Source organism: Grus americana, chromosome 17, assembly GCF_028858705.1.
Source record: "Grus americana isolate bGruAme1 chromosome 17, bGruAme1.mat, whole genome shotgun sequence".
NCBI classification, from domain to species: Eukaryota; Metazoa; Chordata; class Aves; order Gruiformes; family Gruidae; genus Grus; species Grus americana.
In genome coordinates, this window is record NC_072868.1 from 7,397,626 (window position 1) to 7,419,513 (window position 21,888).

Sequence of the window (21,888 nt, forward strand, 5' to 3'; positions counted from 1 at the left end):
GCCTTGAGATTCATTTAACTAAAATAATGTAATTACTAGATTAATTATGAATCTTAAATTTGAGTAATGTATTAAATCTTACCTTGTCCTAAAGAAAGCATGCATCTATATAAGCAAGTAACAAATCATAGAAGTTATCTGCTCCTAGACTGTTTTAGTTTTGTTTGGAACTTAAGCAAGTATAAGAAAAATAAAATTTATGCTGAAAGTAAAAGTATCTACAAAGCTACAAATGTAGAAGCTATACAAATATAGAACAGAACAATTTGTAAAGCCCTACACTAGGGATCTTCTAGAAAACCATATTCCCAGCCTATAAAAATCTAAACTAGCTTGCTCACTCTGATATGGTACAAAAAGAGTGGTATAAATTGTATCTGATTAGTATATTTTGAGTTAAAAATTGACATTCAAGTTCCTGTTTCTTGGTTTCCATTCCTATTCAACATTACTTGCCCCTTTCTCTAGTGTGTTCCAGGGAGAAATGAAACTGTTGTGAATCACAGTTAGTTCTCAGCCAGGATTATTGCTGTAGATTTAAAAAAAGAAAAGAAAAACAGCAATTACGCTAAACAATTAGGAAATTCTTTCAATTTTATTGTTTCATTTTCATTAAAAAAATCAGCCATGATTTGTAAACAACTTACAGGTTTGGTTTTTTTTAATTTCTCTTTTCAGCTGAGAAAAAGAAGATGTATGGCAGTTGCTTCCCAAATGAATGTCCCAAATAGCACCCATACTCTGTAGTAATTCTTAATTTCAAATGTAAAATACAGTTTCTGAATATATTAGCCTGGAACTCAAAATAAGAGTGCAAAATGGAGCATGAGCATAGCCAAACTCTACAACTAATCAGAACATTTAACAGAAAGCAAATTCAGGCATGCTAAAAAAAATTAGTTTCAGTGAGCATTAAATATTTAATAACAGGTAGCAGAACTACTTTACAGCCAAACTGAATTTTAGGTCCAATTTGGCAACTGGGTGCAGGCAGATGCTCTCACTAGAACCAGCTGAGGCCACATAATACAGCAGGGGAGACACCCATTCACCAGATGGGACCTTATTTTTATTTTCTCTTCCAGCCCTGTTCTCTGGGATGCCATGCCACCTTCTGGCCTTCACCCTTTTCTTCACTGACATTTTTTTGGATAAATTGGTGTGGTTTCCCCCTGAATTCCAGCTAGAGCCAGCAGAGAGCCAAATATCCACATTTTTAGGACTTCAAAACTCTCTGAATCCCCTTTCTCTCCATTTTAATGGGGGAAAAAAATCAAGGGTGTTTCTCAACAGCTTTTCCTTTTTTGTCTAGCCATAGATGAGGGAACATGGCTGAACTCCAGTGGGGGATGAAGAGGAACTTCCCACCACCTAGGCAGGCCACAATCCTGGGAGTCATGAGGACAGCAGACCGACCAACACACCTTGAAGACTTTACAAGAAGGGAGCTACCTGACCATCGCTGGAGCCGCAGCGAGCACAACCTCCACAGAGGCGAGGGGAGGCCAGGCCAGGCCTGGCCTGGCCAGACCGAACCGAACCAAACCAAAAGCGCTCGCTCCGCTGAGCCTCTGCTGGCGTGAACCTCCTCAGTACCCAGCCCACTCAGGTCCGCGGTAGCCTTCTGAGCAATCCCCACCCACCTGCATATAGGATTGGCAGGGGCCATATCACTCATACCGGACCCCGTCTGCTCACCGCAAGTACTCAACTACTCCCAAAGCACCACCTCCTCAAAAACCGCTCTTCCAGGGCGCCTAAAGATTAGTTGCGAGAACTGCCAATCATAAGCGCTCTTAAGTTTGATTGGCTCGAACTGGGAAGGGGGTGGGCCCTTTGGTCTGGCGGCATTTACCGTGCGTGAGGTGAAGGCTGCTGAGGAGTGGTGTTATTCCCTTCGGTGGGGCTGCTCAGGCTTGGGAGCTGTCCCCGCTATGGGGCTCCGCAGGAAAAACAAGAGCCCGGCGGTGCTAAGCCACGAGTTTTTCATTCAGAACCATGCGGATACCGCGTCCTGCTTGGTGGTGGGCCTCTTGCTGGGGCTCGTGTTTGAGGTACCGGGCGAGGTGAAGGGGGCGAGAAGGCCGGTGGCTGCGGAGTCGAGCAGCACCTGGTCCTGCTGTAGGGCAGCCGCGGCGCCCTCGGCTTCCCGCTCTGGAGCTTCCTCAGGACATCCCTCCCGTTCGCTTCAGCCTCGCTGCCAGGCATCTCTGCCCCGCCCCGTCCGGCTCGGCCTGCCTTTTCCCTTCCCTGCAGGGTTATGTCCCTGTTTCTTCTCTGTCCCGAGGCCTGACTCCGTGACACCCTGCTCGTGTATTCTCCTCTGCGTGTCTCGGCTGTCTTCCGAGTGCAGCAAGCTTCACTTCTCTCTGTTCTGCCCCAGCTCATATACTCCACAATGCCCTCTCTACTGAGTTGTCTTTGCCAGCCCTCGCCCCCTCTTCTCTCTTACCCTCTTTGGTCAGGTTCTGCTCTTTTCTTTTCTCGTCCGGTTTTCCTTCATCTTTGCATATGTTTCATTCCTACCACCCTCCCATAAGCCTTCTTTTACTCAGCTCCAGTCTCCGGAGTTACAAAGCTCTTCAAGCCACCTTGCTTAAAGTAGAATCGGTTTATGTTTCTGTGTCTATTTTCTTTTTTCCTCCAGCCCCCTCAGTTCAAAAGTCCACGTGGTAAAGGCAGTTAGGAACACTGTTAGAAAGAGGGTTTCAGACAGTCTCTGCTGGTTTGAGCATGCTTGACCAGATGGTAGGTAGAAACTGCTGGTCACCCTTTTGCACGACTGCTCAGTCTATTGCTGTCATTGGCTCAACTCCCTACCGATGGATAATCTGAAGAAAAATGTGGGATTAGGCAGTCTCAGCCTGATTTCTGAATTCCTCTTTGCCTTTGTATTTGAAAGTTGTTGTAAAATTTATTTCCATGTGCAAGCTGCTTATTAGTTTCTGGGGTGATGAATTAGGCATCTCAGGTATCTTTTTTCCCACTTTTGGGACAAAAGCCTTGTGTGTGTGTTGCTACATGAATACGTTATGTGGGTGTTGAGTATGGGATAAGGTTTGGTAAATGGAGTTTAAACTCTGGATAGACAACTTAAATACTTTATTGAAATATTTCAACATTTCCCATCAGTTGGATAAGATTAAAAATCAGATAATTTAAAAATAAAACTACTGTTAAATTCTGAGACAAAATGCTTGAATGTAGGCATTCTGTCTTTATATATATATATATCTTGATCCACTTCTGAAAACATTAAAGATACTGGACAGAAATAGAGAAAGCAGTTGTGATGGTCAGATAATTTCCTTCTAAATGGTGGACAAATGTAGAGTTGAGATATAATAAGTTGTGTCATCTATGGAGGAGTATTTCATAAAAGTTAATATATTAAATGCAGAACTCAATCTTGGGATAAAATAAAAATAGCTAGGGGCTTGAGAAGTCAGGTGATAAAGGCTTTAAGAAAGAAAATAAATGTCTGCACTTGGGATAAAGTAAACCCAGTTTGGTATCCCCAATGGAACTTTTTATGTAACTTTATATATGGTACTTTTTAAAAGATACTGCTCTGTGTCTTTTTGCTGTTAAAAACAAGTATGTTTTCTGGAGTTCCATCTCTGAATTCCATTTGTCTTAACTTAGGCTTTGTATACACCATGGAAGTTGTATTTCTGTAACTCTGCAGGTATTGGAATGGACTGTGCAGCTCCCCCAGGGTGAATGTTATTATTTTGATGAAGGTGATCTCATTTCTAGTCAGCATAATTCTAAAAGTTCAAAGGCAGATTAGACTCTAGTGTAGCTTGTGATATGCTTTTATTGTACTTGTTTGAATATATACTATTATACTTACTGTATATCTGCATCTCATTTTTGATGCAAAAAATTACTTTTTTTGATGGAGACACCTTTCATTTAGTACGCAGAGGAACAGTGGTGCTATGTAACAGGTTAGACCTCTGTATTACACCTCTGCCTCATTCACTGCAGAAAAGCATACTGGAGTTATTTGAATGAAATCTATATTTCTGTTGTTCACTGTCTAGGTCTTATACCATCTTTATAATCAGTAATCCAGTCTGCCAGACAAACAAAACTACTGATGTTTTTCCAGTAAATCTTGATGACATTTATCATGATTCTACACCGAGTGCTTCATAAGTGTTACTGAACTTGCCTACATAGCTGTTATGATTTCTTCTCTGTATTAAAGTGAAATTATTTTTAGGTTTTAAGTTTGAAGCACTAAGGGCTCTTTTTTATTTTTTTTTTTAACCAGTGCTTTTCAGAACATTTTATGCTTACCGTGATTTCAGATGCATCTGTCAATGACAGATTTCCAAATCTAGCCTGTTCTTACACGTAAGGTTGTTTATCCATCTTAATTGTGCTTTCCCATACTTTAACTTTGCTGATTATTATGAGGTCTATAGGGAGATTCACTCTGACTATAACATACTGAAAAGTGGCAGTTTAAAATTTAGTGTTAACTGTTATTTTCTTTCTACTTCCTTCTTTGAGAATATTTAGTCTTTTATATGCTCAATCCTACTCCTTTTCTTGACAACAAAGTGGGCCTTATCTTCTAAAGAAACCTTTCTTTTAGTATTTATGGTTCTTTTCAATCTTCTAGTATCATCTCAGAAAGTTTCATACTATTTATTTCCTACTAGAACAATTTACATCATCCTTGTATCTGGCTATCTTACCGCAGAATACCACTTAATGGGGCTCCTATACTTCCAGCAGACTGAAACACTTGTAGTATTGCTTGCCTCACAGACAAAAAGAAAAGCTAACTTGCTGGGCTCTAGCAAAGATTTTTACCACCAAGAGCATAAAAAAAAGCTTATTCTCAGGAAAGCTCCCTAATGAAGGGATCTGCTTGAAGGTACGTAGTGCTGTCTGAATGCCCTTCTACAAGGGAGACTGTTGCTGTGGGTCCTGAGTGATGACTTACTGAAAGCAAGCATGTTTTAGTTAGGTGCTGATGACATCAGTACCTATGTAACTGTATTTTCCCTGTCTTTCCAGGAGCAATTGGCAATGAATTTTTCATGCCCTTATTCCATGGACATTTTAAGTTGATATTGTTGCTCTGGCTGCTTATTCACCTCATCAAGCACACAAAAGAACTTCTGTAGCTGAGCAGTGCAGCATATCAGGAAATTCATCTGTGTTAAGATCAACAGGGTTTTCTCCTCCCTTCTGTTTTGCTGGGTCAGTTTTAACTTGTATAATTTTTCTGTCCAATTCACCACGCCACTACTTTTGATGACACACGTACGGGACAGAGACAAGAAGTAACTGGCAGTAAAGAGAAAAGCAGGATTGCTTCTTTTGATGGTAGTGCTGGCTAACAAAAGATTAAATTTTTCCTTGAACTGCAGTGTCTGAAAGTCAATTTTGCTTGCAGAAAAATTGATACTTTCATTTTTCTTAATGAGAATTCCTCTTAAAAGCACTCTTAAGCATTATGACTCGTCTACTGTTTAATTTCACAGGTGCATTCCCAGTGTACTGAGGCAGTTCTCCTCCCTTTTCTTGCTACAGAAGATCTTTTACATTGTTGTGTCTCTTGCTTATTTTGTAGCTAGATAAATTAATGCTTGTTTTACATGCTCCTGAATGTTCTTAGTTACACTTTCAGAAATTATATGGTGTAACATCTGAGGAAAATAACTTTCTTTAAGTTTATGTATCTTTGTTTTAAGTTGTATCTATGAAGATCAGTTTAAGAGAAACCATAAAAGATACAAGAATGTTGGTTGTTACGGGTTTTTTACATCAGTTTTCTAATTATGCCTGTTGTACTTCTCTGATCTACAAACTAGATAACAGTGCTTGCAAACATAATAAATGTATTTGCTATTGGCAGTGTAGGATGTAATTCCATATTGCTGCTTTTTTTTTTTTTTTTTTTTTTTTTTTTTTAGCAAAGGAACCAGCTTGGTGGGTTTTCTTCCCCTCATATCCCTATATTATAGCTTACCACTCTTTCAGTTATATCAGCACAACTGTTTGTTTTTGAAGTTGTGCAAACCAAGTAATTAAATGTTTTCAACTAAACTAAGCAAACGTGTTTACCTCTTGTCACTACTCGGTTATCTCAGTTATAGGGTCGTACAGTGATCCAGGTTATAAACAGTTCTATTGTTACACCTAAGAGATAAATATACCAAAGCATGGGAGTGGGAAGACATTTTGAAGAGGTAGGGATGGCTGAAAGTGTTGGGGGTTTGTCTGTTTGTTTTTAAAAACTAATTTTGCCACTGGAGAAAAAGTAACATAAAAATATACCATTGGTTACTTTGATTGTACTGTAATTTTTAGAAGATGCCTGATTTATTATACAAGAAATTGATGAATCTTAGAATTCTACTATGATGTTTTAAATACTCTATTTATATGGACACTTAGCCAGAACATCGCTTTTTTTAATATCTTGCAGTTAAGTGAAACTTTCCGTCTGATTTAATTTAGAGTCTTTTAATTTTTGAAATAAAAGAAAGCCATTTACACTTCTAAACACTTGACAATGTTATTTAGTAAAACAGTGAGTAATATGATTCTTAGCTAAAAGGACATAATTCAAGTCCTGACCCTATGCAGCAAATGTTAAAGGATTTGCAACAAGGTGAGCCCCCACATTTGTGGGAGATGAGTAACACTTTCAGGACCTCTTTGATTTAAATCATGTGTGGGAGAACATTTGTTGATGGCATAATCTTTTAAGTTTGGGTGTTTATAGTCTAGCTTGTTTGAAAAATCTGATATTTTTTCCTTGTTTCTCTTTGAATTTCAGGACTCAGCCAAGTATGCCGTTATCTTTATTGCTGTGCAGTACAATGTCACCTATACTGGTGAGATTAAATCAATTTTTTCCCCCCATTTTCTTGTAGTGCAAGAAATAGCTCAGTTATTAAAAATTACTCTTTTTTTTTTTTTTTCCCTTCAAGATTTCAATTCACTTTTATAATATAGTGGAATGCTCATATTTGTCTGTCAGCTTTTGGATTTACTAATACTATATTCACTGAAACATTCTAGTGTTTTCTCTGTTGCTTGTGAATAATACTGGGTTATTTTTCCTTGAGTTAACACTACTACTAACTTGCATTTTAATGTGAAAAGCATGCATTCTTTCCAGATTCTTTTGATACAATCAACAGGACTTATCAAGTGACAGAATATTTTGGTAATCTTCTATATATCTGTTGCTTATTCTTGATTTCTTATGTCATTAGTAATGGATTTGTGGTTTATCGTTCAAAAATATCACATTATTATTCTGAAGTTACTGATGTTGCTGATTCAGTCATGCTTTTAAATAGCAAAGGGAAAAAGTACTGATTCTCTTTTTTTCTTTTTTCCAGAAAAAAAAATTTCCTTTTTTTAATCTTCTATACCTGTCATACTATGTACAAGAGTGGTAAGCAGCTAGTGGAATTTCTTTATTTGGTAACTTAATTTTTCTTAATAGTATTCATAACTTTCAATTCTTTCCAGGAATTAATCTGCACAATGTCTTGGAAAAAATAGATATTGTGATAGAATTATTCCAGATGGGGAACTAAGGTCCAGAGAAATTAGCAAAATCTATGAATTTTGTTCTAATCTTGACTTCCAAACTTGAGACTTCTGTGTTGTGACTGTTCCAAACAATGTAGCACTCTGACTGCATTTAATATGTTCAAAATAATACATTGATCAGCTTTGCTTGTGGTAACATATATAACTTTTTGCAAATGTTTCCTGAAATATTTAATGCTGAACACTTGACGTGTACACAGTCAGTGGACTTCTGTTTTACTGATAGTTAAGCAGCATCAAGTAGAAATCTCTTGCAGCGGAGACAAAGTAAAATCCATGTGTCAGTTACCAAGCTGCCTTTGATGTGACTTCTTCATAGCATTTGTTGCATGCATGCGCGTGTATGTATGTGTACATATACATACAATGGAATGAACACGGTATAGCTTCCTTTAGTTTTAATAGGAGGTGTGGATGAGCTCTGCACAAGCAATTTTGAGGTCTCAACTCTGGCCCTCTGAAAACAACATGAATATATTACTAGTGAATGTCTGTTTTGAAAAACAGTGCTAGGGACCAGGCAGAAATAGCATTTGCTATGCAGTTACTTGTTCATTGATTATATCACAAGCTGCTTTCAAACATAGAAATAGGACATCTGACACTTCCGGTTATATGGATGTCCTGTGCATTAGGACCTTAACTTACCATTCATGTAACAGGGGGCAATAATTGCTTCCTTGACACCTTCTAGTCTAGTTTCCTTTAGCGGGTGTGTGTGGAAGTTGTTTGATGCTGTATGTATGTATGTATTTCTGCTGTTTTGCGTTTGGATAACACAGAGTTTGAAAAAGGATAGAAGTCTTAAAGATAACAAATTTTCTTGATGTTTATGAAAAGTGGTGGCTGTATAGATAAGAGACATCCGAATTAATGCCTTCTCTTAAGTGAAAGCAGAGAAATGTAAATGTTAGACATGCTAGCCTATAAATCAGGATGAGCATGGCTCTTGATTAGTTGTAGTACAAGTTCTTTCTTTTCCATTGTAGTGTCTCATGCATAAAGAAAAGTGAGGTTGTTGTAATGGGTGTTTGTGAGCTAAAAAAGAGATGTCCCTACAAAATAAGGCTTCCTTAGGTCTACTGCCCCTCATACATGTTTTTTTTAAATTGAATTTCATTTGTAAATTCTCCCACACTTAAACATGATAAATACAAACATTTGAAGTATTTTTGTAACAATGTGAATGTTCTTTTTGTTTTGCAATTTTGATTTATAGGAACATATTACTAATTCTGGGGAAGATGTTACTTACCAATGTGTTGAACTACTAGGGGTACTAGCCTCACTATATAGGTTTTTTTCCCTACATATAGTCATGCTTCTTAAGATGGAATCTCATTTGGTCTCTACCCGAGTATAGAGGATAGAGTGTTGGTGTGGGCGTTTATTTGTGTTCTTCTTCCCCTCCCTCTTTCTTTTTTGATGGCCTAGATGGAAAAAAATGGATTGAAGCCTCAGCTCAGCGTATACTGCTCTCAATACTTTGTTCTAGGCTTATAACTATATCATTGTATTGAAGGAAAAGAAATTTTAAGTTATCTAATCGGGCATAAAAATTAATTTTCAAAAAAATAAAACTTGTAACTAATATTCTGTATCAATTAAACAAAACATCCAAAATCAATAGTCACTGCTGCCCTTTTTCAGTTGCACAGAGTACTCCTTCATAAGAACGTAAAAATACACCTTTTTTTTTTTTTTTTTTTAGATGACAACAGTGAGCAATTTCATTTTTATGACTATGGTCCAAAAGACATTGCCACAATCTTCTTCTACATGCTCATCTCGTAGCTATTAATCTGCATGCGGTAATCCAGGAGTACATATTAGATGTAAGTTTATTACTGGGATACAATTTCCTTTTATAAACATGTTATTTTTAGCCATCACTTGCTAAGAGTTTTTCTTCAAGGTAAGGGTAAGCCATGCTACAAGGAATGGCTTAGCATTTAAAAGCCCTGTTATGATCAATCCTTTTGTTCTTTGACAAATTGCAAATAGACCTTGGTTTAGTGGTGGACTTCGCAGTGATAGGTTAACGGTTGGACTTGATGATCTTAAGGGTCTTTTCCAACCTAAATGATTCTATGATATTTTTATATTGTTATTTCCTCAATTTATTAATGGTATAAACCACTGAATCTTTATTTCAATAATATGGCATATTTTTCTGTAAAAACAGACATTAAATGTTCATGTCCTACTCAAAATATCTGTGAATCCATTCTATAGCATTAGATTCAGAAGATATATTCAGAAGATCAAAAATTAAAATTACTGCAGTGGTGGATTTCTGTTTGTCAGTTGAGCTTCACCTGAAAGAGGGAGCTCAAACTTCATTGTGTGCTTTTATACACCAATTCAGTTGCAAAGTAAAATGACTAAAAGACACTGTGAAGACCATCTATTATTGAATGGTCTTAGAATGTCTTCACAAATAGGTGATCTGAGCCACAGAAGCTCAAAAGGTTTTTAAGTGTGCAAAGAGACTTGAAAAAATTAGCAATATGACTGATTATGGGTTGGGGAAAAACTGTCTGAATATTTTTCCATGTGAACTTTACCATAATGGCAAGTATTGTTGAACCTAATTGTATACAAAGTGCTGATCAAGGTCTTAAATGGTGGGAGCTATGTATTTTCATTGAGGAATGGGAGATTTGGGGAGAAAAAAAATTCAGGAGTGAATACTAATTCCCAAATAGCTTTCTTGTTTTAAAAATTACATTTATTGATCTGCTTTTTGTTTCTAGAAAATTAATAAACGTCTGCATTTGTCAAAAACAAAGCACAGCAAATTCAATGAATCGGGACAGCTATCATTTTTCTACTTGTTTTCATTTATATGGGGAGCATGTATTTTGAATGCAGTAAGTCAGTCACTCTATTTGCTGTTTTTATTTAAAAATAGGCTTTAAGTGTAAAGAAGATCCTTAAATCAATGGCCTTTTTCTTTAGGAAGAATTAATGAAGAACCCAACCTTTCTTTGGAAAGATTATCTCCATCCTCGTATGCTGTAAGTGTTCTATTTTCAATTTGAAAAAAACTGGTACTTCTAATCACTGAATATTTAACCATGCCAAATTTTAGGGAACCATTAATAGGGTAGTGACACTGGTACCTTACAAGAATGACAGCTAGATGAAAATACTTTCTTCTGTTTGAAGAATGCCGGCTGTTTTATCCAAAGGCAATTTTTGATGAATTGAACATTATCCGAGAGATACTTACATGTGTTCTTAACTTTCTTTAACTTAACCATGGTAGCTGAGTTAAAGTGAAAGTGTTTGCAAGATGGCATATATAATAGGACTGCTGAACTGTTTCACACTAAAGCAGCACATTTGTCGGAGACTAAATTTTCAAATTAGCAGAGATTTATAGCGTGATTTTTTTTTTTTTTAAATTAAGATGACTTACAAAATTGTGTTGTTTGTCTGTCCCCCGTCCCTTTCCCTACTTTTCCCCAGCAAGTGCAATAGAAGGAAGGGGGGTAATACACGTTTTTTTAGGAAGGGAGTTAGTTCCACTGCTCACAGGATAAACTGTTTCTGTGTTAGGGTTTTTGGTGTTTTTTCTTTCCTACTGTCTCAAAAGATGGTTCAGAACTTGCTATTGAGAAGATTATGGGTGCTAATTCAAAAAACTATCACCACAGAGTTGTTTTGTATTTGTGGTTCATTTGATTTACAAATCATAAACTATAATGAGTCAGAATTAATTAATTTAGATAATGAAATAAAATCTTGTATCTCATGTTGAGAGCTTGAAAACTTACCTTGTGTTTTCTTAACCTGAATTGTTGTTTAGTTTTCAGGTAAAATTCTTCTATATTTGCCAGATAGCCTATTGGCTTCATGCACTGCCAGAGCTATACTTCCAAAAGATATGAAAGGTATGGAGAGAAGTTGTCAATCCAGTTAATTAAATATCTCTTCTTTCCAATTTTTTTTTGTTTATATTACCTATATAAACATCTACGTATTCATATTTGTATATTCAGTTTTTTGTATGCTATTTATATATTGTATTTGCTTGCATTTCCTATCTAATTTAGCCTAGGTGGCCTGTAGTTTTTGATTCAGATAGTCTTTCCAGAAATTTATACAGTAGTGTGAAAAATAATCAAACCTAATGATTGATATGATTTTTCTTTGGACAATATGGTTAAACTGTAACAGCATTTGTTATAATTTCCTAATTTTAGGAAGATATTCCAAGGCAGCTACGTTATATTTGCCTTTATATCGCTCATATCTCTGGTGCCTATATATTAAAGTAAGTATTTGCGTGTCTCCTTTGAATAGATAGATCTATTTTCTTCACAATTTCATTAAAATTTCTACCTTTTCTGTTTTATAGTTTGCAGCATTTGGGGCTAATTCTGATGGTACCTCACTATTTAGTGGAACTCATTTTTCATGCCTCACTTCTTTTCTGCTTCAGTGATGAAAGCAAGCAAAAAGGGTAAATCTTGCATGTCTTAATTAAAATTCACAATTTTCTTACTAATTGCATATAAAAGAATTTGCATGTATGTAAAAGTACTCAGGTAGCAAACATGACTTATTCAATGTCCGCTATTACCTGCTTTGAATTCACAAGCAAGTCATTGTCATTACATAGAGTGAAGGAAGCAAATACACCACTTCATCATCATCATCATAAGATTTTGCTGAAGCTTTTGCTAAAGTTCCATCTCAAATATCTATGTATTGGCTTCTGATTCTGTAAGTTGCCTGCTTGCACAGATGTTCATAAATGTTTGTATGCAGGGACACTTGTTTTTAAAAACAGTTAATCGAAGCAGTAATAAAAGCACCATTCCCTGTAAGTTCTTGTAGGTGTCTCTCCTTTTGGTGAGAAAGGAAAGTAACTATACAACGGAGAAGGTATTGTCTCTAAGCGTGTAGTTGGTAAGATGTCTTCAATTATACATGTCTTGAGTATGTATAATTATATGTATGTATAATGTCCTGCTGTTAAAAATTACATATATTGTCTTGATCTTCCAACTGTTTAATAATTGTATATTATACGTTCTGGGTCACCTTTCTGGCGTTATAGCATCACCATTATTTATAAATGGCTTACAGCATGAATGCCAACTTGAGATGCATCTTTTTACTTCATTATGCTTTCTAGTCAAAAGATCATGTAATGAGGCAGGACTGAATGTTTGCAGATGACCAAGTTTTTCTGTAATTATTGATCTCCTCCATGGACATCTCCCTATTGTTGCTGAGAGATTTTTAATGAAAAGTTCTTTGTATGCTTGACTTCATTGAGATGAAATGGACTAAAAGGAGAAAGCACACTTAATTTCATTATTTTGTTTTCAGATTTACCATTTGGGCTTTACTTTTTGTAATGGTGCATCTTTTGACCCTAACTGTATCTGTCCTCACATTTGGATTTGGTCTGGCAAGAGTAGAGAGTCAAGGTTTTGCCACAGCAGATGGAAACTTCAGTGTACTCCCTGTGAGGTATAACAAGGCTAGTAGACATTCATGTTTGTATAGTGTCGCATTTCAGAATATCTTTTAATAAAACAATCCAGGATGATAATGTGTTTTGAAGAATTTCCCCAGGTGATGTTTTCCTCTTGAGTTTGAAGGGAAGGGAAATTCTTTTTTCTATCTTCTTTTCACAAAAGTAGTAGAACAGAATTTATGGGAAATAGAAAGAAAAAAGAAACCTTTTTTTAATTACTTGTTAACACTTATCCAAAATGGGTGGGATAATCATCTCATTAAAATTTGTTGTTTGCTTTTTGTTTGGGTTTTTTGTTTTATAACAGACAAAAAGTATCATTTGGCAATATTAATACTCTTTTTTTTTTTTTTTGACTAATTATTTGTTTGGTGCCTTCCTAAAGTATTTTTTTATATCTTTTATTCTTGGTTGTTAATTTTAAAATTTTATTACTTTTTCAGCATAAGCTCATCACTTTAACATTCACCCTTATAGCTTAATGCCTGTAATCAAGTGTGTGGGAGGGATTCTGAATCTACACGATTTCTCATTCATTGATTGCTCAGCAAAAGGGCCCTCAATGACACAATTTCCTATCAGCCATTGAAAGCTATGGTCATAACTCCTTGAAAAACCTGATTGCTTCTAGCAATATACTTACATACAATTTCCATTCACTTGTGTGACACACCTTGTCTTGGGTACAGCCTTCTGTTACATCTGGTTTCCCATGGTATGTAGATTTTAATTGTTTCGATGGTAGACTTTTGGAGAAGAAATAAAATAGGTACAGATTTGCAGTCTATTAATGGTTAACTAAAACTAACTGTCTCCAAAATCTCAAATGTTGCTAGGATTGGCTGCCTGTGTGCTGTCTGTCTAACACAGCCCTGGATGATGTGGAAATTTACAAATTTTCAGCTGAAGAAATGGAGAGAGCATGCTAAGAACCGGATTCCAAAGAAAAAAATAACACAAAGAACAAACGAACAAAAAAGGAACCAAACAGAGGTCAGTGGAGTAATATTTTTTTTTTAAATTGTTTCTAGGCCAAATGTTTTTATACCAGATGTATCATCTTATATCTTTCCTTCCTGTAAAAGAGCAAAAACATCTGTCTTTTGACATGCAGAGAATATAAATAATATTATAGTTTATTTAAATATTAGGCTGTTCTTTTCTACTTCCATATTGCTAACAGGACAGCACACAGAATGCTAACTGTGTTAAGTGTTAGCCCTGGGTAATCTTCAGGATTATTCACTGAACTCTATGTTAATCTAAAAGCAAGGAATATTTCATGAAACTGGGTTTAATGCTTCCAGGGTTTTCTTTCCATTTTAAATCAGCCTTTTACAATGCTGCTAACTTTTTTTTTTAGTAGCAGAAAAAAAAAAGTATCATCCGAAATTCCGACTATATTTCATAAATTCTGCTTTTATTATGTTCCAGATCATTAAAATTAAGTTTGTTTGTTCTTCTATATAAAGATACATCATGCAAAGAACATCAAACCTACTGAAAAAGAACTCCAAAGGAACACATAGTAGCTGGCAAAGGACAACTAATGCAGAAAAGCTTTTAATTAAGTGATGTTGTATAACTTCCAAATTCTAATGTTGTATCAGCTAAAAGAGTTAAATGGGAGTTACAAAGATTTGGTAGAGTGAAATTTCATATTCTTGTTAGTATATATTTAAAACATTGGATAGAGTTATGTATGAAAGATTAGGAATCACTTCTGAAATTTGGGCAGAGCTTTGAAAAATGCAGTTTCTTAGGAATTTTACCACAGGCTGACTCTCTTACTGAAGTTGTTCTTTATGGATTAGTTTCTATTAAGAGGGGTTGAAGCTCTTCACATTCAGAGATTACTAGCTGAGTCAGCATTAGCTGAAACCAATAGGAAGATTTTAGACCATAATGGTGCTCATAACATTGCTTTTATTTATCATTCCAGAGCAGCCTTTCCTCTCTGAATGTAGGTGCAGATACTTTTTTCTTTTTTCTGTCTCCAGTCTTGCAGATCCTTCTTTCCAGATGAATAACTTAATTGCTTTTCTATGTTGTTTTATGAAATTAGTGTAATTCTGAAGTTCCCAAGACGATTACAGTTTGGAATAGCAGAAGTGATACTGTAGTTTGACTTCATGTTTGCTTCAATTGAGCAAAACAAAGAATAGCACAGGCATTATAGCTCTCTGACTGCATGTGTGGAAAGATGTTGTGCGTTGTTTATCAGTTTATCTTATTTCTAATTGCAGAAGTATTCACACTTGTAGAAGGAAAGCTTGGGTTCGGCTGAAGCCAGTAGTTTAGTTGTGGGCATTAGCTGCAAGTCATTTCTTTAGCCTACCTGAAGGTAAATAGACTCCTTTTGTCCCCCAGCTTTTAAGATGAGACTTCAAACTTGTTTGCAGTTAATGTGTCTGTATAGTGGTTAGGCATGATTTGCATAGGATCTCCACAATATAGGAAAAGAATATATATTTGAGGTTGTTAGGTGTGAAGAGTTACGTAGCCAAAATAATCAACTTCAGATTTAATTGGCAAAAGAAGGACTAGAAGTTAAGTGTACCATAAATCCTTCATACACTGCTTTGTTCCATCTGTCCTGTTGCAGCTTCTCCTCGGGCTGTGGCCTGAGCTTCTTAAGCTATTGACAGACGAAGCTAGTAAGCGTGAAATGGCAGGCAGTCTAGGATAGCACATGCCTTACTAATGTAATACTAAGAATGCTGTATAATAGGAAAAAAAATCCTAAGGAATCAGTAAAAATGATTTAAGAAATAATAGAGAACTAAACTAAGATCCTGGTTAAAGTAAGATGTCACAGAAGAAGACACACTGGTTAATACTTAGTTAATTAGTAATTATTCAAAATATAAGAATGGTCAATTGGCATGCTGAAGAGAGCTTACCAACAGGACCCAACAAGTTTCTGTGCTGACATATGCATAAATAAACTGTTGAGGCAACAAAGTCTACAAACAAAATTATTCTGAATTTCTTACAGCAGAGAGTTGTAGAAAGATCTTGCAAACATGGAATAAGTAAAAAAAAAAATGGCAAATTCCTAATTTGCAATGCAATTCCTAAATTTCTAAGCTACTCAAAGTAACGCATATTATGGAGGGAGGGAAAAGGAAACATAGTTTGTACATACACAGCAATGGACTTCAAACTAGCATTTGTCTCAGGAAAGATTTTAAATCAATGTATGGGGTTTTTTTTTGGTTTTTGGTTTGGTGGGTTTTTTTGTGGTGGTGTTTTTCTTGCAAACATCAGGTAAATTCCTTGTTACAATTAAAAAAAAAAACCCCACTCAAACCCCCCTCAGCTAGAATGTACCATCCATTGTATAAATCTGTGTATCTACATCCCCAAAATTGTATGCCATGTCGATGACCCTGTCTGAAAAGATTACCAGAAAGATACAGAAAAAGATGACAGTAAGGGGAGAGGCTAACTACCACCTAGCTCAAAAAATGTCTGATAGGAATACTATAAAGTTCTAAAATCTTAAGTGATTTTGAGCAGGTAAATAGCAATTTGTTGCTTGCTATTTCTCATAACATAAGAATAGACAATTTTCATGTGGTAGCATGTTTAAAATGAACACAAGAAGGACATGAAATACAGAGAACTTGTAGAAGTAATTTCTGCAAAAGTATGGATTGAGATTTAATTCCTGGGGGCTCAGTCTCTCTGTGGCTAATAGAACAATGGTCTAAATACAAGTTAGACCTCAGGAAGTCACTAAGGTTCCTGTGGAACCTGAAAGAAATTATGTTGGTAGGATCACGCTGTATTTGCCCTATTTTTAACACTCCTCATGAACCATCTGTCATTCATCAGAGAGATAGGAGACTAGATTTAGAAGCAACTTTTGTCTAATTCCTGTTCATATCAACTTTGTACAGTCAAAGTTCTTAAACATTTGACATACCTAATTTCAACTGCAGCAAATACTTAAGCTTTTTGATATTTTTTAATTTTCCTGCTCTAGTTTCTATTTTTTTTATGTGAAGCAAAATTGTGTGTTTCTTTACTGACCTTAATTTAAAATTACAGCTAACTTTGTCAATGGAGCAGCGAAATCAGAAGGTGGAACATCTCCAAGAATAAGAAAATCAAAACCAGTATGAGATACAAGCTAGTATCAGAAGACAACATTTGACAGAGGACTGTGACTTAAAAAATTGACACTGCAGAGCTATTATTTGTATGTCTTATTATGTCAATGGACTATCAGGTTATATTTTTAAAATGTTTTTGTTAATAACCCTACATTTATGACAAGATTGCCCTTGATCTACCTTAACACAGTAGTCAGCTCCAAATTTCACTTAGCTTTAGCAATGAAAATAGATGAATCAGTTTGAACTTCTGGTTCTGTGATCAGAAGTTACTACATTTCTGTAATATTTGCATTACAGACACTTCAGAAGGCTGTCTAAATCTAAGTTATCTGTCTGCTCATTTGTTTTTACAAAATCAAATTTCTGTACCAAAAAGATCTTACCATGTCTGTCTGTCCCCCACCTCTTCCCTCCCTCAATTTTTTTCTTTATTCATCTTACATGGAGTAAGGTAGCCTGGTAAAAAAGCAAAAATGTTCTATACCTGATTTCTCTTTAAAAATTACAGATTTAGAGAGAGGGAAAATTCTGACAGGACATCACTAATCTTCCTTCAGTATAAAGGTGAGACTAATGTTTAGTAAAGATGCAAATTCTGTGCCTTGGGAAAAATGTTAGACTACCTGTTGGATTTTTGCAATGGATTGGACTGTCTTGTATGGGGCAGGAGTGGGGGGTGGGAGAAAAGTAGCTAATTTGTAGTATAATCTTAGGCCTTCTGAAATAAAAGACAAAGCTTCCAAATATTTCTAAAGAGCCAATATTTCATGCTTGCAATCACATGTGCCAGATTTTTTTCCTTAACTGTTTTTTTCCTTTAATTTATAACTGATACATCTTAAACTTCTGAGTCTACCTAGAAGATGTTAAGGGAGGTGCTCAAACAATATTGCAATGAATGTTCACCAAACATATCCTAAAGGCTTTTTTCTTTCTGGTAGATAATAATTTAGTTTAGTTTAACTCAAGGGTTTTACGTCTATGGAAGTATTAATTTGCTCCTTATGTGAACAATTTATCTGGATATGATTTCAATATTAATTTGAGTATATTATAAAGAGATTAATGGTATTTTTGTAAGTAACCCTCATAGATCTGAGGCTGGCATCTCAATGTTGGATAAGCTTCATGAACTCACTTTCTTACTTGCTATAACTTTCTCACTGTCAAATGGATTGTAGGAATATTACATTAGTTCACGTAAGCCGATAAATATCTACTGAAAATATTTGCCATGGAACCAGAATACACTTGCTAATATTTTTAATAAACTTGTATAATAATGAATGCCTTGCTTGATAAAAGTATCATCTTTTGAGCAGTTTGGATGAGATTTGCTTGGCCTTTGAGTATTTCTCAGTATGCTGCTCACAAGACAATGTTTTTTTTTATATATACCGTAACTGTAAACTTAGAGTCCCTGTAAATTGCAATTTGTGCACACCTAAAGTTACCAGGCTTTCAAAGTGAATCTAGACAGCGGTTTAGGTGCCAGTATCCAATTCTATGCACATAAAAAGCAGATAATTTTGAACTTTAAAGGGGTTTTTGTTTCAGTATTATCAGAAAATATGTTCCTAATACTGCCACTTGAATAAATTGATTACACTCTTAAACATTTTTATTGCATGACGCTCATGATGGTAATTTCAAAGATTGATTCTTTTCTTTAAAGATTGTTTATTTTATTTAAATTATTATTTTAGAAATACAAAGCAAGTATATGTATAGTTACTGTTGTATTCCATGTACACATATATTTGATGTAAGAATCTCCTCCTTACAACATGATTTTTTTAAATCGAAAATCACTATATATTAAATATTTGGATACATACTTACAGTAACACCAAATACATTAAATTAATTCTAGGCTTGTTATTAGGAAGATGTTTCAGAAAACTGTTTGCAACAATAAGTCTGTTTTATTTAAAATACTGCTCCTAGAAATTTCACAGTGTAATTACAGATATGAAGATAGTTCCATTGAATTTACAAATAAAGAAAATTAGCAGGTTGGTGTAACAAGTAGTTCATTAACAAAAAAAACAAGGTATATGCTTTTAGAAGTAAACTGAATTGAGGCAGTAGTTCTTATGACTTTTGTTTTTCATTGGCTTGCTAATAGTCTGTGAAAGCTGAAATGCAAAGTGGTCGTTAAGTCAGATGATGAACATGGTTTCTTTTTCTTTAAATGTCATATTTTTTTCTTTCTGGCCGAGTGGGAATGAGTCGTCAGGAAAGTAGAATGAACTCAGGTGAAAATGATAAATTCACAGGAGTACTTGCTTGGTGTTTTAAGCAACAACTTTTGGCTTTTTAAATTTACAAGACTAAGATGATTCTGAGCTTATCTCTGCAATTACTTTTTAAACTCCTTTTACACTGTTTAAATTAAAATTTGTTGGTTTCTTCCATGGTTAGAAAAACCTGACATGTTCAGGAATTGTTCCCATGTGTTAAGCACAGTATTTTATAGGGAAGGTATGAGACATAGGTCATCAACTATGAAGTCCCAAGTGCTTGACAATCCTCTTTAAATTGTAGCTTTCAGAACCATTCATTGCCCAAAACGTCTAATGTCTTTGAACCAACTTTTCTCTAACCAAATACTTAAACCAATTCCAAACCCCTCATGTCATAGCAAGATCTGAGGCCAATCCAGGCATCTCGTTATGAAGTCAGTAACACAAAATGCACAGTAGAATTTTCATACAGAAGTGCTCAGCTGAATGACACCTAATTAAAGCCAAATCTAAGCCAAGGGTTAATGAGTATTGCAAAGTCATGTTTATGTCACAAAGGATCTTCAAAAGTCTTGGAAACACAGGTCCTAAGTGCCATGAAACAGGCAAGTCAGCAAGCTGACGCTTGAGGTCTAGGATAAAGACTGCAGCACGTTAGGGTTATGTTTGGTGGGGTTTATTTTCTGGATTTTTTTTTTTTGTTGCTGTTGTTGGTTGGGAATTTTTTGTTGTTATTTAGATATTGCTTTGTCAGTTTTTTGAGAAATAAGCTGATTGTATTCACTTTTTTCAATATTATGAATGTCACGTAGAGTAACAATCAAATTGGACACTGATTTCTTCCTGTTTCAGCCATGCAGCTTTTGCTGAAGTTGCATAAAATCTGTCAGCACCGACATTGAGGCATGTTCCCTACTGATGAAATATTGTAACAAATGATCCTATTAAGCTTGTTCTACATTTATTTTAAGATTTTAATTTATGTAAATCATAAGACTGTCAGAGCAACTGTATGTTGTTTCTTGTCACAATCCAATTCATCTAAAGTTAATTCATCTGTCAGAAGTCCTTTGCAAGTAGTCATGTGCACATCAAAATATAAAAAAATTATTGTGCGTCTGCTTTGGGAAATTGAAATTAGGTCCTCTTACTTTTAACCTTTCTTTCCTCCTAGTGAGTATGTAAGAGGTGGTGTATCTCCTAAATATTCTTTTAAAGATAAAAGGAAGGGCATCTTCTAGGCAGTGCAGAAAAGCTTATGTTACAAATCTGTATCTCTGTTTTTGAAGTGTGTAATAAGAATGAACAGATTGTCTTGGTTTTAAAAGCAGAGTTACAAGAAACCTTCTTTAGCTGATATAGTTTATGTTCTCTTCTTACTGAGGTTTTGAGTTGGCCATAGGAAGTGGAATAAAGTGGAGGTTGTGTGGTGGCATAGTGATGTGGACAGGAGTGGTGCTCCTGCCTGCTCCTGTTCAAGTCCACTAAAATCAGTAATCATTCAGAGTAGGTTCTAAAAATGCAGGATGTTGTCTGGGAGATGGAGTTTTAAGCAAGTTTACACTGTTTTATGTGGGGATTTGTTGATTGTTTAATGTATAATCAATAATCCATAGCACAAGACCCATGTTTTCAGTGTATATAAGGTTCTGATTATTCACTTGATAAGTGAATAAGCTAAAGAAAATTTCTCCATTTAAAAAAAAAAAAAGTTATTCTCTAATGATGTATTTCTGATGCATCTCATTTTACTCTATAGTTTTGTTTCATTTCCTGTGTTGCCATTAAATAAGCTGGTTTATTATTATGCTAAACCGATTACTCTTGATATTCTGGTCAGGCAGATTAGCCACACAAACTGGATTGCTAGTCTAGGAAGAAGGTATGTATGTATTTTGGATTTACTTTTTAAAAAAATAAATCAAAATATACTCCAGTTCTTCAACACTCTTAACCATTCCCATCAGCGTCGGTTTTCTTTGCTTCTTAACTCTATGCTTGTTGATCATAGTGGGGTGTTTTCCTGTCTCTGATCAGAGAACAATTTACATGGGCCGAAGAAATGGGATATTTCTCTTGCACTACTTGTCCAAACACAAATTGATCTTGGAAGAGTCAGGAGATTGCATCAGTTATGTAGAGAGATGCCCATGTGGAAGAGAAAACATTTTTTTTTGAGAAGAATAATAGATGATGGAAGATGATGACTGACTGGGTTATTGTCACAATAAATATCAATGGCAGTGTCCAAAAAGTAAGCTATGGATCACATTTCCCCAAGTATGTGCTTCCATTGGCCTCTTTTTTGACTGACAAAATGTCGAGATCACATTGGATTTCATTAGTATGTTACATAAATACAGCTTAAAGTCAAATATGTCTCTTGTGTACATATTTGGCCAAATTTCTAGTACATTTAGGCTCC

At 35.3% G+C, this 21,888-nt stretch overlaps 1 pseudogene; it reads left to right on the plus strand.

Moving 5' to 3' along the window:
• Positions 1 to 1,934: 1,934 nt before the first annotated feature.
• Positions 1,935 to 17,820, plus strand: LOC129214013 (translocating chain-associated membrane protein 1-like; annotated as a pseudogene).
• Positions 17,821 to 21,888: the final 4,068 nt, after the last annotated feature.